Source organism: Triturus cristatus, chromosome 4_2 (assembly GCF_964204655.1).
Source record: "Triturus cristatus chromosome 4_2, aTriCri1.1, whole genome shotgun sequence".
Taxonomy (NCBI): Eukaryota; Metazoa; Chordata; class Amphibia; order Caudata; family Salamandridae; genus Triturus; species Triturus cristatus.
The window spans coordinates 324357018-324381589 of NC_140586.1; the positions used below are offsets into that span (position 1 = coordinate 324357018).

The following is a 24572-nucleotide window of genomic DNA, read 5'->3' on the forward strand; positions in this document are numbered from 1 at the left end:
GCAAAAAATACTATCATGCATTTATTTACACAGAGACATATAACATTTTAATATGAAAAACACCAAATTAGAAAGAAACATGCACAAAACCCCAGCAAAAACGAACAAGCTAATTGCCTTTTACATTAAAATCAAGATCAATACCACATTTTTAAATTAACATACCCTTAAATAACAACAAAATATTCTGCTATGTTCACGCCACTCCCCAGCGTAATGTTTCTGAGTTCACCTTCGCCCAAACTTTGGAGAGGGACTTTACTAAGTGGAGAGCAGGAGCTGTTGACAAGAAGATGCCTTATTAAATAGTTGGGCTAATTAAGAATGTACTACTTGGGCAAAATTCACTTATATCATTGAACATAGAATATTTTTACAATGGAACATACCTTTAAGCAGACACATGACCATACATACAGACACATAGACTTGAACGCTTCAGACTTTGGGCCTGAAAACAAGTTTGGCGGTGAGGGAGCAGACCGCCACGCCGCTCCCGCACAGCCAAACCCGTGAGTACACCGCCCGCCAGATTACGAGTTTCCTCCTGTCTGGCTGACCTTTTTTGGTTGTGGCACGGCAGTGCCTCTGAAAATGAGCACGCAATGGGTAAGCCATGACAAACACTAATTATTGCACTTGTTGGTGGAATGAGTGCTTGGTGGGGCATTGATTTGCTGATGGGGCCTCCTGCTACTAGTCAAATAGGTGGGGCCAGGCCGGGGATTTGGAACCTCTTGAACTGTACCAGAGGGTGGGGTTGGGGCACTCTGCAGAGACCTGCTACCACAAACAGTATGGAGAGTATGGAGTGAGTATTGTGCTCAATACTGAGCGTGCTTATGCACAGCATCTATATGATATATATATGTGACATTTTGGGTGACTTTACTTCAGTGGCGGCCGCTACTTAACGGAGGTGGCGGGTCAGGAGGGTGTGGAGGTGGTGAATAAAAAAAAGTACAAAACACTTACCTGCAGGGTGGTTGGCCGTCGCCTCTCAGTCCTCTTCGGCTCCTCGGTCAACAACGGGAACCAGGCAGCACACAGGCTCCCAGACTCCCCAGCCAATCATGACACCAAACCGTCATGCGCACTTTAGCGTGTGCTCCCCACTCCTCCCCCTGGCCCCTGCTCCGGTCCACCCAGACCCGCTCTGCCCGCACCCAAGCAGGAATGGAAAACTAAAATGATAATAACATTGGTCATTATCATTTTAGTTTTCCTTTTTAAATTGCCTCAGACCTGTGGGGCAACGCTCCTCCGCCTTAGCGGAGGAGCCACTGCTGCTTTACTTTCTCTTTTATTCTCTGCCTCTTTCATGAGTATTTTATCGCCCTTTCCAAGACATTTTATATGTATCTTTCATTCTTTCTCATTTCCTTGCGGTTTGGGTACATTTATCAGTCTCTCTTTGCTGCTTCTCTATGAATTTCTCATTCATTCTTTGCCTCTCTTCCTTTTCACCCCTTTCTCTGCTTCTTTGATGTTTGACCTCCTTCGCTGCTTTCTGGGTTTTTCTCTTTCCTTTCTTTTTTATTTTCTGCCGCTTTATTGGGCATTTTTCACTCTTTCCTTGCTGTTTTGTGGGGTATATTTACAAGCCCCTATTGCCACCACAATATCACTTTCACCGGCGTTGTGGTGGCGATAGGAGCTGTGCCTTTTTAAAAAGGCAGCATTAAGCCACTAAACGTGGCTAAACGCTGCCTTGTAAATAAGGCATCTTTTGACGTTGCACTTAGAGTGAAAGGGGGGGGGCAATGGGTGTTGCAGTGGGCGTTCCACCCAACACCCATTGATTTTGACACTTCCCACTGTTTACAAGGGTGGCATAAATAGGAGGCAGCGCCAAATTTAAGACCAGGGAAAACGTAGCCTTAAACAGGAGAAACTAGGAGAATTGCTTTATTTCTCCTCGTTTTTGCTGTTTCTATGTGTGCTGTACAACACAGCACACATGCCATTGCCATTGATTGTTTATGTGCAGGAAGGTGACTCTTCCTGCACATAGACAATCAAATAAAGGAAGACGTTTTGTAACTTCTATGTGTGATGCATTAAGCAGCACACATAAAAGTTACAAAATGTCATTTAAAGATTGTGAATGTGCAGGAAGAGAGACCTTTCTGCACATAAACAAGCTTCCCCTCAACGCAGATACCCTTGCACTATGGTGCAAGGGTGCCTCCGTTGGCGCTAGGCTGCTAAGTTTAGCACCAGCGCAGGGGGAAATGCTGGGCTGCACCATATTGTAAATATGGTGAAGCCCTGCGTTTCTGAAGTGGCAGAGTGCAGCGTTAAGCCAGGAAGGCTAACGCCACACTTCTTTCTAAAAATGCCCCTGTGTCTCCTAATCTTTCTCAATCATTTCTTGCAACCTTTTTTGTGCATTACTCACTATTTCTTTACCGCTTGTCTGTGCTTTTCTCACTCTTTTCCATTTATTATTTGCCTTTCTCCTATTTCATCCCTTTCTCTGCATCTTTGCCCGTTGACCTCCTTTGTCACTTTCTGTGCCTTTTTTCTTTCTTTTCTCTGGTATTTTCTGCCCACTTTCTTGAGAATTTTTCACCCTGTTCTTGTTTTCTGAGTGTCTCATTATTTCTCATTCATTCCTTGCCACTTTCTTGTGAATTTCTCAGTCTTTCTTTGACTCTTCTTTGTGCATTTCTCATTCTTTGCTGCTTCTTTGTGCATTTCTCATTCTCTCTCTACTACTTTTCTTTGCTTTTCTCAATCTTTCTCATTCATGCTGTGACACTTTTGAGCATTTCTCATTCATTCTCTGCTACTTTTCTAGGGATCAATCAGTCTTTCTCATTCATTCTTTGCTGCTATCCTGCGCTATTGCCTTTCATTCTTTAACGTTTCTCTCTGCCTTTTTCACTCAATCCTTGCCACCTTTTGGCCTCTTCTAGTCTGAGCTGGTTTGCCCTTTTTTGCATTTTGCTCTTTCCTTCTTTTCTCCTTCCTTTTTCCATGCTTTATTGCTCGCCTTCAAACCTTTTTCCTGCTTCCCCACCCTTGCCACACCCCTTTCCAAAGCTTTGCGTGCTTGGTTAGACCAATTCACCACCCAGAAGCTCCTCTCCCCTCTTACTTAATGACAGTCACAGTGCCGACGGCAGCCTATGCACAAAGCAGGCACACGTCTTGCATGCAAGCCCGTGCCCACAGACAGGACCCCCTAGTCCTCCTCCCTGCCACCGCTGCTACTCCTCTGCTTTACACTTCAACCTGAACCCCGGTTTACCTCCCACTGCTGCTGACGAGCCTGGCTACTTGATGCCAGAGGTGCCTTTTATTGCTCCACCTGTCATTTCTACTGCACCCTCCCACACCCTCATGCCACCCTCACATGCACTAATCACAACATAATCCTCACAATTGCCTATGCTGACCTGACCCCCCACCTCTCCTTGCTTCCACCCCTCCCTATCCTGCATCCTCCTCAACACCCGCTTCCTCATCAAACATCCCACTGAAATCTGTGAAGTGCTGCACGACCGCACATTGGACCTAGTCTTCCTGACAGAAACTTCGCTAACTCCTGTACCGGCTCCCGACACTGCCACAGCATCCCCAAAAACAAGGGCATAAGACAGTACAGGACTAACTGATCTGGAGGAAGACTTGCCACCATCTTCAAAGAACACATCCAGTGCTCAACTACCTAGACTAGCACCAACAGCACCAGGAAACATCTGACCTTCAAACTCCACATCACTGCCAACTACACTCTGAGTGGCACCCTTGCCGATTGGCCCACCGACCCCCAGCCAGCTTCAATACGGACTTTATTGCCCACCACTACTGAAATCCAGAGGCTTCATCCTCCTCAGCAACCTCTACTACCATTAGGAGGACCCCTCCGGCACCAACACAGCCAACCTCCTGGAGGACCTGACAGACTTCAAACTCACCCATTGAATGGAAGGCCCTACCCATGCCACTGGAAGTCTACTGGACCCCATCTTATCTAGCTTCAGTGAAATCATAGTGGACAAGCCCACGTCCATCATCTGGTCTGACCACCCCTTTCTCAATTTCAACATACCCATCTCTCACTACTGCAGAAATGCCATCACCAAACCCTCACAATAAGATTGGCACAAGGTCTCTGAAGATTCCCGGTCCTCGGAGCTCCTACACAACCAACCACAACAGCTCAACGACGAGCTCCCCAGATCCATCTCCAACTTCAACAACTGGATCACCTCCTTTGCAGACACCATGGCCCCACTCTAGACTACCAAGGCCACCAGAAACCGAACACAAGCAAGTTGGCACACCGAAGAGCTCAAACTCACCAAGCAACACTACAAGCATCTAGAACCTAGATGGAGACAAATCTAAGACAACACTAACAAGAGCAACTACAGGCCAGCCCTCAGACAGTACCACTAACAAATCAGAACGACCAAACGCTCCACTCTAACTAAACGTATCGAAATCAGAACCAACAGCACCTCTCTGGCAGCAAGCTCCACTAGCATCACTCCCTCACAAGACATCTGCACCTAGCTGTCCTTCTTCTTCAGCAGCATGATATCTAACATTTACGGAGCCCTCCACCCTTGCTGCTTCCCTAGCCCTCACTTCCTACGCCCATAGGACCACCCTGACCATTTTGACAACCTAGTCCACCATCACCATACAAAACACAATTGAGTCCAAGGACACCATACATTCCTGAGCACCATAGGACCCTTGACCTAATCACATATTCACTAAAGGTCTGGACCCCATCAGCTCGGCCCTCACTCCAATCCTGAATGGCCCGATCAACACGGCAATCTTCCTTGACATCTGCAAACATGCCTCAGTTCTCCTTCTCCTACACAAACCCTCAGCACACCCTAAAACACTAGACAATTGCCAGCCAATCTACCTGTTACCCTTCCCGGTGAAAGTCATGTAGAAGCTCATGAACAAACATCTAGCTGCCCATCTCAACAACATCAACCTCCTCAACACCACCAAATCCAGCTTCAGATTCAACCACAGCACTAAAGCTGTCTTTATCCCTGCCACGGGTGACATTGGACTGATCATGCACAGAGGCAGCACTACTGCCTTCATCCTTCTGGATCTATCCGCTGCCTTCAATACCATCTCCTACCTTATCCTCACTCAATGCCAGCACAAAGCTGCCATTCCCAGACCAGTGTTCCACTAGACCGGCTCTTCAGAATAAGTGTCTCCCCAGTTTGTCATCCTGACTTCTTTCACCCTGGCTGCCACCAAACTTATCCATGGAACGCCACAAGAACCCTCTCTCAGGTACACGCTGTAAAACACCTACATGGCCCCACTCCCCAGCACATTCAAACCCACAAAATTAATGTTCTATCCTGCGCAGAAGACACCCAGCTTTTCCTCTCCCTCACCTACAAAACATTGAAAACCAAAACAAACTTCTCTGCCTGCATGTCCAAAGTCACCAGGTGAATGAAACCCAACTGACTCAAGCTCAACACATGCATTACAGAAGTAGCCATCTTCAATAAAGACACCTTGCTCTGAGACTCCACCTGGTGGCCTGCTGATCTATGACCCACACCCACCAAACCATCCATGCGAGGAATATCTGAATAACACTTGATAACACTCACATAGTAACAGGTCAAGTGAACGAAGTCTCCACCTTCTGTTTCCACATATTCAAGATGCTGAAGAAAGTTTTTCAATGTCTTCCCTTCAACACAGACAGAGCAGTCATCCAGGCCCCCAACACCAGCAAGCTGGACTACAGCAACTCACTTTATGTAGGAATCAATGTACAACTGACCAGAACACTCCAGACCATACAGAATTCAGCTGCCTGACACACACTCAGACTTCCGTCTGCACACACATCAACCTGCACCTCAAAGACCTCCACAAGCTCCACTTCCACAAACTGGCATTCTTCAAACTTCTCGCGCAGTTTCAAACACACCAACTTGCCCTCCCAGGCCCTCCCAAGTTACAACTCACAATTGACTCTAATTAGAGAGCCAGGCTCTCAAAATACTTAATTGTGGTCAAGAAATGAACAGTTTTCTGACTGTCCAAAATTGTAAATTTGGCTAATGCATTTTAATGGAAGTTGTATATTCGGACATTTCATTGTCAGCCTTCATTACAAATGAGAGAAGTTGAGAGTTACTTTCAGTGTCACTTCCAGCTGTTCCCTTTTTCACAATTTTTCCCAGTCTTCTTGTTCAGTGGTACGTACAGCCACCCTGCACCTCAAACTGTTTCCGTAACACTGCTCTTTCTCACACAGCCCTCTATCCTTCTTTGAGTGTACCCACCAACTCTCATTCTTCTTTACTGCACTTTCAAATGACTCTTATTTATAAGATCTCAAAATTCCCAAGAGTACCCCATCCCGCCCAGGTTTTTCTTTGTATTCTGGCAATTATACTTCTGGCTTGATAATGGGATAAATTGCACTATGTTAAAGAACAACTCCTGACAAAAATGGTTTCAAGTCTTCATTAAAGTACCACTGTGTAGTTGTAATGGTTCAGGAAACCTGACCCATAAATCACTGAAACCATTTCTAAACATTTGAGCATAAACAGGGACCAATACAATAAGCTGTGATCATGTGCATCGAGCAGAAAGCCACCTTAACAGGACATGACAATCAGAGGAGCCCACAACAAGCGCATAAAGGAAGGTGCCACAACAAGAAGAAATGGAGCACAGTAGCCACCACGAGTAACACGTGAAGTTGACAATGTTACATAATACTACAAATCTCCTTCCTCAAATCCTCATCCACTTGCTTTTCCATTTGGTCCTGTAGCATATTACTGGGACAGAAATAGATAAAAACCTGGATAACCCACAACAGATCCTATAGCCAATGACACCTCTGCCTCCACACCAAGCTAATTTGTTCAAGTTCCACCATTTCTCAGCATTCATGTAAGCAGATAATCTAGCCTTTATCAGTACCCTATGAAGATCGGAAGACATGGAATTACCCTTTTCAATAAAATGGCAGTACTTATTTTTTACCCAGTCCCAACCTCAATCTCACCTTGTCTAGCACCGTGCTTTGAATGGAATCACAGATTTTTTTCATCTCTGGCTTTAATATTTTTATTTGTGAGTTCATGCACGTGGCTTAGATTTTCCTTGTTCATGATACTTGGACTACCAATTAGAATTCAAATCTGAACAAGGAATGATGTGCCTCAACTGCACAAATGGGGAAACCCCAATGGTAATGTGAGGAGTGAAATGGTAACTCCCCATCTTGTTCTCCAAAAATGTCTTCATGCTATTTCTAATGAAGTCTGGGAGACACATCTGTATGGTTTCTGCAAATGGTGTATTTAGGTTGCATGTGATTTCATAGAAAAACTATTTCATGGAACATTATTACCGAGAAACCATTTAATCTAAACTGTTTTTAGGAAATGTTCACAATGAATGGCATTTACCTTTTCGTAGAAACAAATTCATAGAATGTCTTTACGATCAAAATTGGCTTCTGAATGCTTATTTTTTTAAGTGTAAATGCAATGGTTACAAGTCTTATTTTCCAAAACAGTTTTGTTGGAGATATTTGTTTCAGTGCTTTACTTCAGGGGGCAATAATTCATATTGATATCTTTACATTGTCAAACAATTACTTTGGGTGCTTTTAACTCGCTGATCCATCACCACGTGTAAACACCATCCATCGCTAGCCCATCACAACCCCTAAACTCCGTCAATCCATGCCCCCTAAAACTTCTCACCAAACCTATACTACACTCATCCCTGAAGCCTAAAAGTCCCTTCTAGCCCCACAATCCACTGCCTCTGAACCATAAAAAATCACTGACCTCCCCAATCTCCACCCATTCCTGAACCCTAAAACCCCTTTCAATACCTAAACCTCACCCATCCCATACTATTTAAAACACCTCAAAACACCCCAAACTCCACCCATAACTGAACCCTAAACAACCCTCACCACCCTTAAACCGCAGCCATGCATGACCCATGAGAACTCATCACTATAAATTACTCATCCCTGATCCCTAAAAACCTCTTTCTACATTTACACTCCACCCATTCCTGAACTCTTAAAGTCCCTCACCACCCTAAACTCCATCCCACCCTAAACCCTAAAAACTCTTTACCCTTCCAGCTGCTACCCATAATTGAACCTTAAAAACCTTCACTAGCCCTAAACTCCACCCATCCATAAACCCTAAAATCAATCAAGATCCTTACACTCTACCCAACCCTGAAACCTAAAAACACCTCACACACCACTCATGCGTGAATGCTGAAAAACACTCACCACCTCTACACTCCACCCAACTCTCAACCCTAAACCCTCTTCCTATACCCGAGCGCCTGTTATTCCTGACCCCTAAAAGCCCATCATCAGCCAAAACATTACTCAACCTTGAACCCAAAAACCCCACAGTAGTCGTAAACTCCACCCAAGGTTAATATCATTCTTGATTTTTCTTTAAAATGATCTTTTCTTTAAAATGTTTCGTTTCATTTTCGATTTTTATGTATTTCCTAATTTTTTTCCCATGATTTGGTTTCTTCCAATGTGGTTTCTCAGTGTTTTTTCCAATAATTCATGCACATCAGTCTCTTAAGCTCTGCACCAACTTACAGAGCACAAGAGATGCTGGTTGCTCAAGATGAACATCAGGGAGACCAAGAATGCTCTCAAACAGCCATTCCCTTCCCATAGAGATTAAATCAAGGCCTTGAAAAAGCCCTAGACCTCCTAGCCACAGAGAGAAAAACACGTGTGGGCTGTTTTGAAGCACCCAAAAATTAATGAGGACTTAGACAAATGTATATGACCAAGAAGAATAAAACACTGTTTGGAAAGACATCAACCTCTCAAGTGCATAATGTTTGATATGTTTTTCAATGCTCTAATACTAAAATGGATACACCATTTGTATGTATATATTGCTGGCATTTAATTAACTAATTAGACTTGGAGACGTTATAAACATTGCTCAAAACCTTTCTTTGATAAATGCGCTCCTTACAATTAAACTAGCAAAATAAATTTAAACAGTTCATTTTGGACCAACATTTTGGTGGAAGGTGATCCTCATTACAACTCATCATGAGCTCTATGGGCCCCCACTTTAACATATTGCCACTAACAGGCAACAACATTCATTGGCTATGTACACTCAAGAGAAGGGGCCTGCCCTGCACCATGATGTCAAGTTTCACCATGTTACAGTAACCACTGTCAACCAGATTTGGCTTTTTTTGCCAGAAGGACTTACCATTCTGGTACAGGCAGCACTGCCTTTCTTTTTGTAGGAATGGTCTTCCATATCCTAGCAGAGTGCTGTTAGCTAAAAAACTGGAGCTGGATTAGAGTGTGACAATTTGTGTGGGTGGCACTTGTGGGCTAAGCAACCCTAATGTATAAACATGAGAAGGAGCCTAGTCTCCTACACATACAGAAGACAAGGGGCATGGCCCCATATGCACATGCAGGAGTCTTCCTAGTCTCGTTCTTACAAGAGAGGGGAGCTTCCTGATATGTCTCTACTGTTTGCAGTGCCAGTATCCACCAAACAGACAATCTTTTATGAGAAGTCAATATGGCAAATTCCTAAAATGAGTGTCTCTCTTGAAAACCATGGCTTGGAGGTAGGTCGGAAAGTTGTAATTCTGTTAAAACAACATATTCAGTGCTTTACTACTACAATCCAGCTGCTGACATAAATAACACGAGCTGCAGGACACAAGGAGCGAGAGGCCCAGATCACAAAGAAATCTTGACGGGCGCTATTACATGTCCTTAGAGGTAAGTAAGACAGTGATTGGTGCAAATACTTTTCACTACCATATTACAAAAGCTGATTTCTGGGGGTTGTAATGTGTGAGAAGAATAATTTTGTTTTAAGCATTTGACAAGAGTGTAGGTAATTCAGAATTTCCCTTTGAACAGTTGAGTCTGACCTTGTTATCTTGTCTTTATAAAGGACTAGAACAAATTACTCCAGTATAATTGTAGTATTATAAAAAATATTAGTATTTTTTAAAGTGCAATCTGAATTCTAGCTGCTTTTAACAGGTTTTTGTTGTGATTGACCTCATGTTACCGATTTCCTCAGTATGACATGTTAGCAATTTGCAGCCAATACTTGTTTTGCCCCTTCTTGGTGTGGGCCAAGGGCATTTTCAAGACTGATGGAGATTGCAAACATAAAAAACAATGAATAATACCCATCATATCTTACATATCATATTCAGGGTGTCACCTTGGCGAGTCTCTTCAAATGTGATCTACAGCCAGCATCAAAGCTCTCATGTGAAATGTGATAGAGAGAGAGAGGAAAAGTGGACAAGGAGGGAGGTTGGTCAAACTCAATGATGTTATCTGAAGATTGTGAGTTACTAGCTGTCCTTGTAATAATCTGGCCAAACAAGAGTACAATGCATTTTATGTTCTGTACCCTGTATAAATACCCTAGAGCACGTTTTATTAAACCTATATTGAAGGTTATTAGGCCCTGCTCTTACCAAGCGGGCTATGCTTATTTAAGGGCACTATCTACGGCTGTAATCTCTAGTGCAGTACTTAGTTTCGCTAGAACTGCATTTATAATCAGGAAACGTTATGAAGTGTGAAAATGAATCTAATATTATTCATTTTACTAAAAAATTTATTTTTATTTTATTGTACAAACTGAGGTGGGGATAGCTATGATGATTTTAATTTTGATTAATTTTGCTGGTTTATTGAGATCTATGGAAGGGAATATGTGTGAATTTTGTAATTGTTTTTAGATGTTTTATTGTGTAAACTTTTATGATTCTAATGAATTGAATAAAGTCATTTGACAGAGTTACTAGCGTACAAGTCACATGGGAAAAAATGAGGCAAGGGTAGTGTACGTAAGAGAGAAGAACACTTTGTGGAGACTAATGTTTGATGGAGCTTATGTAGTCCTTGCAAGATGGGAAGAGAAGGAGCAATAAGAACTGATGATAGCGAAGTGAGATAAAGTGAGTGGAGGAAACAGTGAGAGAGTGGCTCAAGTGAGGAAGAGGAGGGAGAAGAACCAAAGGGAGACAGTTGCAGGGTACAGGAGAACTTAGGGGAGGTGAAGAATAGTGACATGAACATAATGAAGATGAACGAAATGTTGCCACAATAATGATGCCTTGTGCAGGAAGGCCTGGGGAGGATAGCAACAAGAGCGGCTAATAGAGGGTGACCATAATAAAAAAAAATGTTAGATGCTGAAGGCTACCACAGTTTTAACATTTTGTAGTGCTTTAAATAACAGGAGCTCCTGTTAAGCTTATTTAACAGTACTCATGTTATCAAGATTAAAGGATAAGGCCATTAATCCAGCCATGTTGGGATGCAAATTTATGATCTTAAGATGACACTCAAATGTCAGGAAGAAAGAGGTTGAAAGGAAAAGCTGATAGGAGGGACAGTAACAAACCTTTCGAAAGAGATGGTACTGTTGAGAGGAAGGTCTGAAAAAGGAAAATAAAGAGAGAGAACTACTATACGATGGAGGATAAGGTAAGTCAGAAAGACTATGAAGGGGGGATGAAGAGGAGAAGTAGGGTTAAGTAGTGGGGACCATGGGTGCAAGGAAGTAGAAGAAGGGGAAGGAAGCATTGAGTGGTGGAGGATGAGGACAAAGCTAAAGGTGGCATGAGGAGAGGGTGATGAGAGAGCAGAAAACAGAGAATGGTGGTTTATAAGTTATAAGTAGGAAAGTAAGCTATTAAGACTGGATGAGTATCGGGGAGAGGGGCTGTGGGGATCAGGATGATAGAGAGAGGAGGTGGGGGAAGCAGCACTGAGGCAGAGTCTTCCAGAAATAGAAAACAATCTAAATTTGTGTAGTACTAATGCTGCAAACCACTTTGAAAAAATAAATATCAGAACTGAAGAACTAAAATGGAAAGCAAGACCATGCAAATATTGCCTAGCATTTTTCAAAGTTTGCAAAAATATTTAACAAAGGCACAGTGTCAATTTCTGAATACTTTAGAGAGTGTATTATTAAGAAAAGGCCACCCTATGAACTCGTTTCCAGCTGTTTTTTTTTTTAGGTTGAGTTAGAACCACATACAAAAAGTTGTCAAAAAGTGAATAATTTATATTGCACATTACATTAATGGTGGGTTATCAGTAGATAAGTGGGCTGATGAGGTCATATGATGTCACTTCCTGTGATGTCATCAATAATTACATTTATTTTTTCCAGCCATAGTGAGACCCTACAAAGACCTAAAACAGGGAGCTACTGACCCACCATGGTGAAAGGGAAATCATGGCTGGTAATGCAATTACTGGGGTCATTAGCATGCGTATGTTGTGCAACTCTGTGGCAATCCTCACTTCTTGCATGAGTTGGAAGAGAGGCCAGGTGAGAAACTGAGCTGGCAGGGAATTCTAAGCAGTGCATGAGACAGAGATTAGTAGGTTTCCCAACGAAATTCTTGGCTAACCTTTGATAGCTAGTCCAAAACAGTTAGGCAGTACTCAGAGAAAACGGGTCAGGTATGTAAAAATATAAATAAACATTGCAATTAAGAAATAAAGGGGCATATTCTCAAGGATCTATCGCCGAGTTATCGGCCCTTTATCGCAGCCAAAGTCGCGATAAATTCATTGCCCCATTCACAAGCTGGTGATAACAGCCGATACCACCAGTTTACCTGTGATAGCATCCGCCACAGATGACCCCGGCAGCTATCGCTAATGAGATTCAGAGTAGGCGTTCCCGAGCAAAAAGCCGCGACAACACCACACCTCAACATTCTCAACGACCAGCCAGATTGTCGATAAGACCACAAAACCGGCGATAATGCGCGTTAGCAGCAGGAAATAAACCTCTGGTCTGACCTGGTGCAAAGTCGGACGACAACCTGCACCAGAAAAGGGAGACCAGCACACAGCCACACCTGGAGACCAACAGATGCCATGGAGCCACTGATCATGCAGCTCAGAGCTCCAACACTGCCACAACACCCACCGCCACCACCCCCCCAGGACTGCCAGCCCCCCCCCGGACCACCACAGAGGCAGCGCAGACAAAGACACCGGACCTTCAGGAAACGCACCAGCCTCACAGACCTAACACCAGACAATGTCATTGCCCACTACAGGCTCAAAAGGACAACCATCCTCCGCATCCTGACCATCATTGCCCACAGGCTGACGGTACCAACACAGCGGACAGCCAACATCCCACCTCAGACAAAGCTGCTGGCTGTGCTGCACCTGTTGGCCTCTGGTACCTCCCAACCAACAACCACCAGAGTCAGAGGAGTCCCACAGCCAGCCCCATCCAAGTCCCCCACACCTGTCCTGGATGCCATCATCAGCTTGGTACACCAGTACCTCTACGTACCCCACAATGAGCAGGATCTATCGCCGAGTTATCGGCCCTTTATCGCAGCCAAAGTCGCGATAAATTCATTGCCCCATTCACAAGCTGGTGAGAACAGCCGATACCACCAGTTTACCTGTGATAGCATCCGCCACAGATGACCCCGGCAGCTATCGCTAATGAGATTCAGAGTAGGCGTTCCCGAGCAAAAAGCCGCGACAACACCACACCTCAACATTCTCAACGACCAGCCAGATTGTCGATAAGACCACAAAACCGGCGATAATGCGCGTTAGCAGCAGGAAATAAACCTCTGGTCTGACCTGGTGCAAAGTCGGACGACAACCTGCACCAGAAAAGGGAGACCAGCACACAGCCACACCTGGAGACCAACAGATGCCATGGAGCCACTGATCATGCAGCTCAGAGCTCCAACACTGCCACAACACCCACCGCCACCACCCCCCCAGGACTGCCAGCCCCCCCCGGACCACCACAGAGGCAGCGCAGACAAAGACACCGGACCTTCAGGAAACGCACCAGCCTCACAGACCTAACACCAGACAATGTCATTGCCCACTACAGGCTCAAAAGGACAACCATCCTCCGCATCCTGACCATCATTGCCCACAGGCTGACGGTACCAACACAGCGGACAGCCAACATCCCACCTCAGACAAAGCTGCTGGCTGTGCTGCACCTGTTGGCCTCTGGTACCTCCCAACCAACAACCACCAGAGTCAGAGGAGTCCCACAGCCAGCCCCATCCAAGTCCCTCACACCTGTCCTGGATGCCATCATCAGCTTGGTACACCAGTACCTCTACGTACCCCACAATGAGCAGGAACAGCAGGATGACCAAGCAAGGACTACATTCCATATCTGGATTCCCGCACGTATTGGGGGCAATCGACAGCACACCTGTCCTACTTGTGCCCCCTGCCGCCACTGCACACAATTACCGCAACAGAAAGCACACGCATTCCATCAATGTGCAGGCAAAAGTGGATCACCAGGGACTCTTCACCAATGTCGTCGCCAACTACCCAGGCAGTGTGCATTATTCCTTCATCTTCCGACAGTCTATCACCAACCAGCGCTTCCAGGATGGCACCTATGGGAATGCACTGCTCGTTGGTAAGTACCAAATGAACACACCACACACCTCAACTCCACAATCATGCAACTCACAACTCTGGCAATGCACATGTTACAAAATCACATACAACATGCCAAACAACATGCCCACCCACCAGACACGACAGCACAACTTACTGTGGCAACAAGGGCTAGCCATGTACATAAGCCTTCAACGGCATGGCACCTCAGCCACACAATAGCAGAATGTGGTGAGAGGTGGGAACCAGGCATGTGCGAAGGAGGCAAGTGACCCATGAATGAGAATGTACACAATGCCAAGTGTGGCGGAGATGTGCTGGACAGACTGCAGTATGCAGACCACAGACATATCCATGTCTACATGCACTGCTGGTGTTTGGAGTGTAGTGGACAGTGGACGCAACCATGTCACCCCAGCCAGTGGGGAAGATCTCGGAAATGTAGCTTGTGACGTCCCCCCCGTAAGCGAGTGCTGAGTGGGCTGGCCTGCGTACGCCAGGCCAGCGTAGGGGTGTGGATAAAAGCATGTAGCTCTGGACGTGGTTCTTTTCCGGAATGCCCAACGTGTCTGCCAGGGGTGTGCCTCCCACCCTGCCACGAGGCCGACGCCGTCGCCATGAGCAGTGTTGCCTGCAATCCTGTGCGCCTGCTGCACCCCGGGCTGCTGGTCCGAACCCATCTTGGCTGCCCCTGCGCAGCCAGGCCTCACTACTCACCTGCCGACACCGGCGTGTGTCAAAGAGGGGCCACCATGTGTGGGCGCAAGCTCCAAGCCCGAGGCCCGTGACTTTGGCAGCCTCCTTAGACCATCACGGCCCCCACGACACAGGCCTGCTGTACTCCTTTCTCGTTGACATACTCTACCACTGCCTCCGGCCTACACTACGGTCAAGTAGGTCACACATTTGGAACTGAGTCTTTATTATACACTGGCCGAGTACACATATCAATGCAGAGTTTAAATCACTAAACTCCCTTCGATTTGGTGACACCAAGTATGTTCATAGCATCCCAACCACACGTGTCTGTGGTTCCTTAATGACTACGCCTTCGGCCTACACAGTGGTCAAGTAGGTCACACAAGTGGAACTGAGTCTTGATTTGTGTGTGGCAGGGTTCATATCATTGCACACAAGGAGAGGTGTAGGAGGAAGACGCGTTTGGGTCTGGAGGAAAAAGGATCATCGTGGCGGAGGTGAACGAACACTGCCAACAACTGCTCTGGTGTCACTAACTCTGTGCTTCGCGAGCCAATGACACATGACTGTGGGCCCCTGATGACCGCTGCCTCGGGCCTACACTGTGGCCGAGTAGGTCACACATTGGGAACTCAGTCTTGATTTATTTATGGCAAATTTAATCTCATGGTACTGGCCTCATAGCAGACTGCATCCCCTTTGAGCTCCTGTGCCACTAAGTCTGTTCCCCGACATCCATGGACACTTTCTGGTTGAACTTTGGTGGCGACTGTGTCTATGGTCTGGGGTTGTCTTCATCATCATGTCAGTGATACTGACTTTGTGGCAAAAACAAGGCTGTAGCATTCCACTCCTCCATTTGCCGCTTCCGGCCCGCTTCTGCCCTTTCGACATTGACGAGGACCTGCTCAGCTCTTGTGGCCCTATCGCACTGAACTGCAGGTCATCACCCGTGGCGGTGTGCCTGTGCCGGCCGCAGTGCATCCGGGGCCACTAACTCTGTGCAGCTCAAAACCCTGTCTGACTGACTATTGGACGGCCTCAGAGTCAATGGCCTGGGGGTCATTAACGCCATGTGTCTGTGGCCCTGCGCCAACTGCTGCCTCCGGCCTCAACTGCGGTCCACCAGGGCTCATACATCAAATCGAGTCCTGACCTGCCCGGACGTCGCATCACCACAGGATGCACACGCCACCACCGCCAGGACCAACTCCAAACAACAGGTGCTAGAGTCGGAGGTGTCTTACTGCCAGACTATCAGAGTTGCTCACACCTGTCGTGGGTGCCATCATCAGCTTGATGCCCAGCTCAGCTCTTCAGGTGCCACTAACTCAGTGCACCACAACTCATGGACCATTCTGGTTGCATATTGGGTGAACACCGTACTTTCGCCGGCTACCACCATGATGCTTCACAGTTGTTTCTGTTATGCTGGTGTTTTCTGTTTCCACTTTAATTGTGATCACTGTTCAAGTTGTTGCCAGCACCAACGACTCCATGAGGGCTCGCTTACACTCACCCCACACACATCCAGCACAGGCATCACTGTACATGTGACCCTGGCAATAAAGGTGTTGAGCACACGTGCCCGTAGCCAGTCCCACGAACTATCTGAGTGTGTCTGTGTGCTCATGATGTATGCATTAGGGCCCTACAACATTACATTGTGCCGTGTACATTGGACGCAGCCATGTCACCGCAGGCAGCGGGTGAGACCTTGCACATGTAGCTTTGTCGTCCCCCACTCAATACATAAGAGGAGTGAACTGGGCCGGCGTACACCAGTCCAGCGTGGGGGTGTGAATGATTATCCTGTGGCTCTGGGTGTGGTTCAGTACTGGAAATGTGCAACGGCATGTGTCTCTGTCGCAGTCTGGGTCTCCGTTGGGGAGTGTAGGTGGTCCCTGATAGGACTTTGACACCCAGGTATGTGATCTAGTTTGGCTTTCATGAGGTAGAAACCCACCCGCACCTGTTTGGCCACCCCCTTCTGGCAGTCTGACACCTGGCCTTGGAATGGGATGTGTGCTTCGGTGGGCTGCTGGGAGCCAGCCGTGGTGGTGGGTGCGTCCAGCTGTGTGGTCTGTGGAGGGGGTGGGGTATCCTCGATGCAGCTGGGCTGCCCTTCTCCTGGAGGTCGATAGCCTAAGATGTCCATGAACTGTTGTAGGGCATCGGTGTCAAAAGTGTGCAGGTCCTCTTCAGCATCACTGTAGCGTTGTCTGGTCTGCTCTGCTGGAGGTGTTGTTTGTCCCTTTGCAATGTGAAGGGGAGAAGCTTATTGACATTGTTTTGGCATGTATTTTGACGCATTGTTCAAGTTTACATACAGACTGCATGACAATGTACATTGTGACTGTTTGGGAGGAGCGGACTATTTGATGCGGGACAGTGGACATTTGGACTACATGACGTAGGTGAGGTTGTACACGTACATTTTCATCTCACAATTTCCTGCTATGTCAGATGTGATTTGCCATTTTCTACGCACAAGCGGACCCAGTTGTGTCCTCTGTTCTGCAGTGTAAGTGTTGCACTGTGTACCACATTGTCGTCCATGTGGATGTGCTGTCATTGCTATGTGTGTGTGCTACATTGTTGGAGAGTCGCCCCTGCAGCTGTAATTTTGCTGCCCCTTAACCCTTGGAGGCGGGGTGCCTTTGACTTTTGTGCTTTTAAGGTGCTGTGATGTTGGCGACTTGGGCCATTTGTGCTCTTGGACGGTTGTTGTGCTCTTGTGCATTGTTTGTCTGCAGATGTATTGTTGACGTCAGAGGTTGTTTGTGCACGTGGATGTGTCAGAGTGTGACCTGCTCCTTTACAGATGTGGTCCACACTCAGCCACCTCAGTCTCGTGGCGTGCACAATGTCATGGTGATTGTACTCCAGCCATGCTGCTCGTCATGGAGTGTCACTTGCATTGTCAGTGTGGCTCACAGATACGCATCTTTGCTGTGTTTCGCAAGGGTGCATGTGTGTTGTGGAATTGGTGATGTATGGGGTGGGACCCCTTTGGGCACATGGTGGACGGGGGCCTACTTGATGTTTGTATGTGTGCTGCAGTGTGCCACGGGGATCAGGGACATGACCCAGGGTCATTGTGTGTATGAGGTGTGCTACACGCCGTTGTGCATGTTGGCCATTATGCCCATCACCCCCTATCCCCCATTCTCTGTTTGTAACTCACCTTGTTGATGTTGTGTCAGGTTATGTCGAGCAGTGTCCGGACTCCCGACTCCTTGCACCATCTCCACACTGATGACTGTGACCTCCATTTGCTCCAGCTCCTCCTGTGGCGCAGGACTCCCACCTCCATTCACCATTGCTGCCTTCCTGTTGGCAGCGGTTTTCTGCTTGGTTTGGCTTTTCACATCATGCCAGCGCATCTTGGCCTCCTCGACACTCCGACTGCATTCACGATGGAATGCCATTTTTCCGTCTGTGTTGCCAATGACACGGTGGATGTGATGGACAGTTGTTGTTGGTGTTCTGTCACCTCCGTGACGGCGATCCGATTGTCATGCGGACTGAACCGCGTCTTCATCTTCCTCTTCTCCTTGGCCTTCCCCGACCCCGAGGTTCCTTGCTGGTGGTCTGTGTGGCTTGTGGGGTTCGCGTTGACCTGGGCACTCGGTCCGGGTACATCCGTGTTGCTACGGAGTTTATTTTATTTTTGGTGTGTTTTTCTTGTTCTGCTTTTATAGTGCAATTTCCCGCATGACGCGTGGGAATTGCAGGTCTTTCGCTGGTTTTTGCTGATTTTTGCATCGCGATTGGCCTCATCGCAACCTTTTTCACGTTCGTGTTTTGCATTTCTGCGGCGTCGCGTTGATTTTAACGTGGTCCTTTGATGCGTTATCGTGAGACTATTGCATGGTGCCGCCGGGTTGAGAATACTACGTTAACACAGCGTTGTTTTCCCGTGATAGACTGCGATATGCAAAGTTACGTTAAGCTAATTTTGCGATGATTATGACACGTTCTTGAGAATATGCTCCAAAGAGCATAAAGGGGCACAAGAAGCATAAGTAAAAAGACAAACACTTAAAATGATAAAACTCAGAAAAAATAAAGGAGACTGGTTATAATGAAAAAATATAGTAATGCCCATAGAAAACAATGGGCTCGGAAGAGTCCAGTACTAATCAATGGGAAAAGTTGCGAAAACTTCCACAAGTAGAATCACAGATTTATGGGAAGGAACAGAAAATATATCTATTAAGGTCCAGGCGGAGCAGTTTCCGGAAGCAGTGGCTTGATACAGGTTCGATAGCTGGCTCATTGCATTGCTCCCTGGTCCAATGTGGAAGCTGTTGCATGTTCAAATATTCAAAAAGCATAAAGGTATTTTTCCAAAGCCAAATTTGGGAATAGTACTTTGGGGACAATTCTATCAAACCGTATCTTCTATATTCACAGCATCTCTTGCCAGTAGCTCCCTTTGGTTCCAGGACCTTTAGAGATTCTTTGCACCCAGGCTTCCAGAAGCTGGCTCTATCAGCAGGCAGTGTTGCCAATATCTCATGAAAGTTCTAGTATCATGCTCCAGAAATAGTGAGTCACGGCAGATAGAGAAACAGGGCTTCCTATATTCCCCTGCCTGGCACCAGACAATCGTATACTTTTGCAGCACGTAAGGGTCCTCCTTTTTGGAGCCAAACTCATCTGACGTATCAGTGTGCCTAGACAGGGAATTTAAAAGAAAAATTAATGGCATTGGTACCTGATCCTAATCCTATATTTAGAAATTTCCCACATTCCCCATTTCCACTTATTCTACACTGTACATGTGCCTGGCTGAAACAATATCCTCCCAGAGTCCTTTGGGAGCAAATTTCAGACATGACTAAACACAGCCTTGTGCTGAAAGATTTCTCTTTTTCCTCCAACTCCAACCACCACTAACCAATCTCATCAATCTTTAAAGGAATACCCGCAACTTCTGTTGGCTTTATCCCACAATGTCCTATAAGGAGGTCTTAATGTACTCCCTTCCTGTATCTAACTATGTATCTGAGGAGATACTAATTTGCAAACATTCCAGAGTGAATTTAGGATCATTCCTCTCATTCTTCATGAGGTGGTGCATGGTGGCGCGTGTGCACCTTCAGAACAGGATCAGGGCATTACTTAAGGGGAGTCAGTAGGAACTGTAAAAAAGTGTCCTTCATTCACAAAGGTGAATCTCATAAAGCTACTAAAGCAGGTTTTGGCACACAATATTCCAACTCTCAGAAGTCTCAAAACTAAAATAGCTAACTCGTATCTGATCGCAGATTTGAGTTTTTCCAGGCCCTATGACGCATTCTGTAATTTTGATTTTGATCACATTTATCATGTTTACTTGGATTTTTTTTTAAAACAATGCCTACAACAATATAAAATATTGCACAATACCGACGAGCTCTAGTCATGAGTTAGACATTTTAGCTACCATACACCCAAACAATCCCTTTCGTTTGTATAAATGTAATATGTTAAATGTATTAAAACAATTCTCCGGAATGAAGCCAATGCAAACTCTTGACCCCATTCCTCTGGGTGCGGCCCTAGGGCGGGTTCTAGAGCGGTGAGACCGGTGCCACCGCATGGGGTACTGACTTCAGGGGCACCCATTTGCAGGTTTTTTTTTGTTTTAAAAGCACCTGCTGCCGTGTTCCTTGCCTCCAGCAATTTCAAAGCAACAATAAAAATTTCAAGAGAACTCCGATGATTAATGTTCTTCCTGGAGAGAGATCGGAGTTTTGTCTTGTCTAGTTGAGATTTTGACTGATCATAAAATAGCACAGAGGATTAATATGCCTGCTGCAAAAAAGGTGTACCATGCAGATCACAAAGTGCATATAATGTAAAAATGTCAGATTACTGCTTTTCTATGGGGTATCCTTATGTTACTTGCAGTCTATAAGTTAAAATCCTGAAATAGAACAGTGAATTATTAACTGTCATCAAAGAACTGAATGTACACTGTAAAGTATAGATTAGAGCATAGATTAATGTTGCAAAAAGGGTTCGTTTGGAAAAATCGATTCTTATTATTAAACAGAACCCCAAACTATGGTGATCTGTTTTCAATTCTGAGTTTGTGCTTCTCCTGACCAAGCACTAATAAACGATACTGTCTACCAGGATGGATGACATGTGACTCCTACACCTTGTAGTCCTCTGGCTTATGTAACATTTCCTATACGCTGATTTACACACATATGGTTGATTGTCTCTGTGTAATGTGTGTGTGTGATGCACAGTGCTCTGACACCAAACACTGATATGAGTGGTGCTATATAACTAATCAAATGCATCTGAAAGGGAGTGGTTATGGGACCTTAAGAGGTACTGTTAAAAGGTGATGGTGAGGGAATCCATGGTGGAGGTGGTCCACCATGGATGGGTGGGCGCCAACAAACATTGTCACTCCGGGCGCCACCAGCGTTAACGCTGTGTGGCCCTACGTCGTTCTCAAGTTAAATGCTTTCTGTGGCTGTTGAGTACATCAGCCATGCATGTGCAGCACACTATGGAACACATAATTCCATATGCACATTAAAGGCTGAATGCATTGCCCGCAAGGCTGGGTTGGCTGATGCATACCAAGCTGCCTGAGGGGCAAGAGTAGCCAGATTTTTCTGACTTTCTCATTTTCTAAACAACACAATAACAAGTGAGTCAGCATCTCATGCTTCTCACCTTTTCGTCCATGGCATCCCTTCTCTTCCTCTGAGCAAAGAAAGCTAGAGAGCAAGTAATTAAGTCCTGCATTTGAAGAACAGATTCGTGAAAACTGCTGACAGATTTCAGAGGCGTATGTAGCTGCTGGCACTGCTGTAGCCTCATAAACATCTAGTGATTCACACATCACTCTTCTGCTATATGAGCTATTGTGGTAGAGTGCCAAATTTACACATTTTTCAATCTTGAAACATTAGCGCTGCTTTGCGCAAAGATGAAAATACAGCTCAGAGACAGATATACTAACATGAGTTTGCTGCTGCTGGCATTTGCTGTACTGGCACACAAACAGGCTGCCTTGTATGACTTACAGATTTGCACCATGATGGATAGGATAGGATAATATTTGTAGAGCACACTTATACCCGAGAGTGTCAAGGCACTGGGCAGACGGAGGAGGAGAGAGATGCACAGACAGTCATCTAAGATGAAAATAGCCATGTTTTCAAAAGTTTTCTGTAAACCGGTAGAGAGTCTGCATTGGAAATGAAGGTGGGCAAAGAATTCCAAAGCTTGGTGGCTGCTACCGAAAAGGAGCGGCTGCCCCAACTGGACCTACGATATCTGGTAGAGACCAGTTTTTTTCTGTGCAGAGGATCTCAAGGTCCTGCCAGGGGTGTACCATTGGAACAAGGTTTTCAGGTGTGGCGAGCCTTTACTGTGCAAGGCCTTATATACCATACTCTGGACTTTGAAGGAAATGCGCCTCCAGATAGAGAGCCAGTGCAAGGCACGAATCCCCTCCCTGGCTGACTGATGCTTCAGAATGTTAAGAATCAGCCTAGCCGCTGTGTTCTGTACAACCTGGAGCTTGTTCATGGATGCCGCATTGATTTAGGTACAGGTACAGAGCGTTGCAGTATTCCAGCCGGGAGGTGACTTGTGCGATGAAGGTAGACCGATGCAGTTCAGACAGAATATACAGCAGCACATTTCTAAGGGTTCTTAGGATATAGAAACAAGTGCTGACTGTTCGGCTGACCTGAGCATCAAAGGTCAGACCCTCGTCAAAAGTGACCCCCAGATTTTTCGCTGTCCTAACCGGGACAGGGAGGGGACCACAATCTGCAGGCCACCAGGCATTTGACAAGATTCAATTCTGTGAGCCAAATACCAGCACCTCGGTCTTGCCTACATTGATCTTTAGTGAGTTTCTTTTCGTCCAGCAGATAATGCTAGACATGCACTGGTTAAACTGCTCTGCGACAAATTGCGAATCATTCAAGATGGAAACAATGATTTGCATGATGTCCGCATAGGAGAGCACCTGGAATCCGAATGATCGCACCAGAGGGGTCAGATAGAGATTAAAAAGAATGGGGCTCAATGATGACCCTTGGGGGACTCCACAGGGAAGGCTAAAAGCCTTTGCTCTATAGCCTCCACAGCTAATGATGTGCGTTCTCCCGAACGTAAAAGAGTGGAGAAGCTGCAGAGCCTTTCCCATGACTCCAACTTCCCACAGACGCTGAACCATGCACAGCAGGGTGACGGTGTCGAATGCCGCAGATAGGTCGAGCATAATCAGCACCAACGATCCACCCTGATCAACATGCGTGCGAATATAGTCAGTGGCCGTAATGAGGACAGACTGGATGCTGTGACCGGCACTAAACCCGCTCTGAGAGCGATCTAGGATCTCCTGGGATTCAACGTATTTCATCAGTTCAATGTTGATGAATTTTTCCAGGATTTTAACAGGGGTGGGGAGAAGGGAAATAGGTCAAAGGTTTTTCAACTCTAAGGGGCGGCGTTAGGTTTTTTAAGATGTGGTGAGACAATGGCTTTCTTCCAGGTAACCGCGTAGCTACCAGATAAGAGTATGTCAGGAGCCAGTTTAAGTATGGAGGGCATACAGGGGTCCGATGGAGCGCCGGATTTTAGGCGCAGTAAGAGTTCCTAAGTTTGCTGAAACGTAATTTGTGGGAAAGAGGAAAGAGCATTCTTCCCGGACTTCTGGGTAAACTCCTCAGTGACCGGTTCATCACCTTCAATAGGGCTGAGCTCATAAAAGAGCTTGAGGTTTTTCTCTTTTAATGACACAGTTTTTAAAGGGGACAACAGTGTCTAGGGCCTCATTGATCCAGTTGCGGAAAACCTCTGCCGTGGGAGCATGCATGATGAGCCTCCCTCCAGAAGCCGTAGCCAAGATGGCCTCCCAATTTACGGCTGTCATCTTGTTCAGTCCCCTGTAGCGTATATGCCTCAGTGAAAAACCCTCATTCACCTCGATGGGGAGAGTAGGAAAGACTTTAAACTCAATCAACCAGTTATCAGCCCAGCTGAGAGGCTGAACTGCCTCGATCACTAAGTTATTGTGGTTGGTGAAATTGCCATCCAAGGTGTGACCGGCACTGTGGGTTGGAGATCAGACCAGTTGCTCAAATTCCAGAGATGCTATAATGTCTAAGAGGTGAACTGAGTCATTATCTTGTTTGTTTTCTAGATGAAAATTGTAAGACCCTACGATGGTGTAGTGAGCGGTGGTAACAAATGGTTCGAAGGTTTTACACCATGTCTCCGTAAACCTGGCTCTTGGTCCTGGCGGGCGATATACCAGAAGTCCTGAAAAGTTATAGTTATTGGTTAACTTCATCCCGAACTAGGCTACTTCCAGTAGTGAGCCAGGGTCACCGTTCACAGTGCTAAGGTTACATCTAAGGGAAACCTG

At 46.0% G+C, this 24572-nt stretch overlaps 1 long non-coding RNA gene across 1 annotated transcript in view; it reads right to left on the reverse strand.

Annotated features, from left to right (window-relative positions):
• Positions 1 to 24572, reverse strand: part of LOC146833803 (uncharacterized) — a 245177-nt gene that overhangs the window by 90927 nt on the left and 129678 nt on the right. The window contains exon 2 of the long non-coding RNA XR_014960271.1: positions 166 to 279. This is a non-coding gene — a long non-coding RNA (uncharacterized LOC146833803). The remainder of the gene's footprint in view (positions 1 to 165; positions 280 to 24572) is intronic.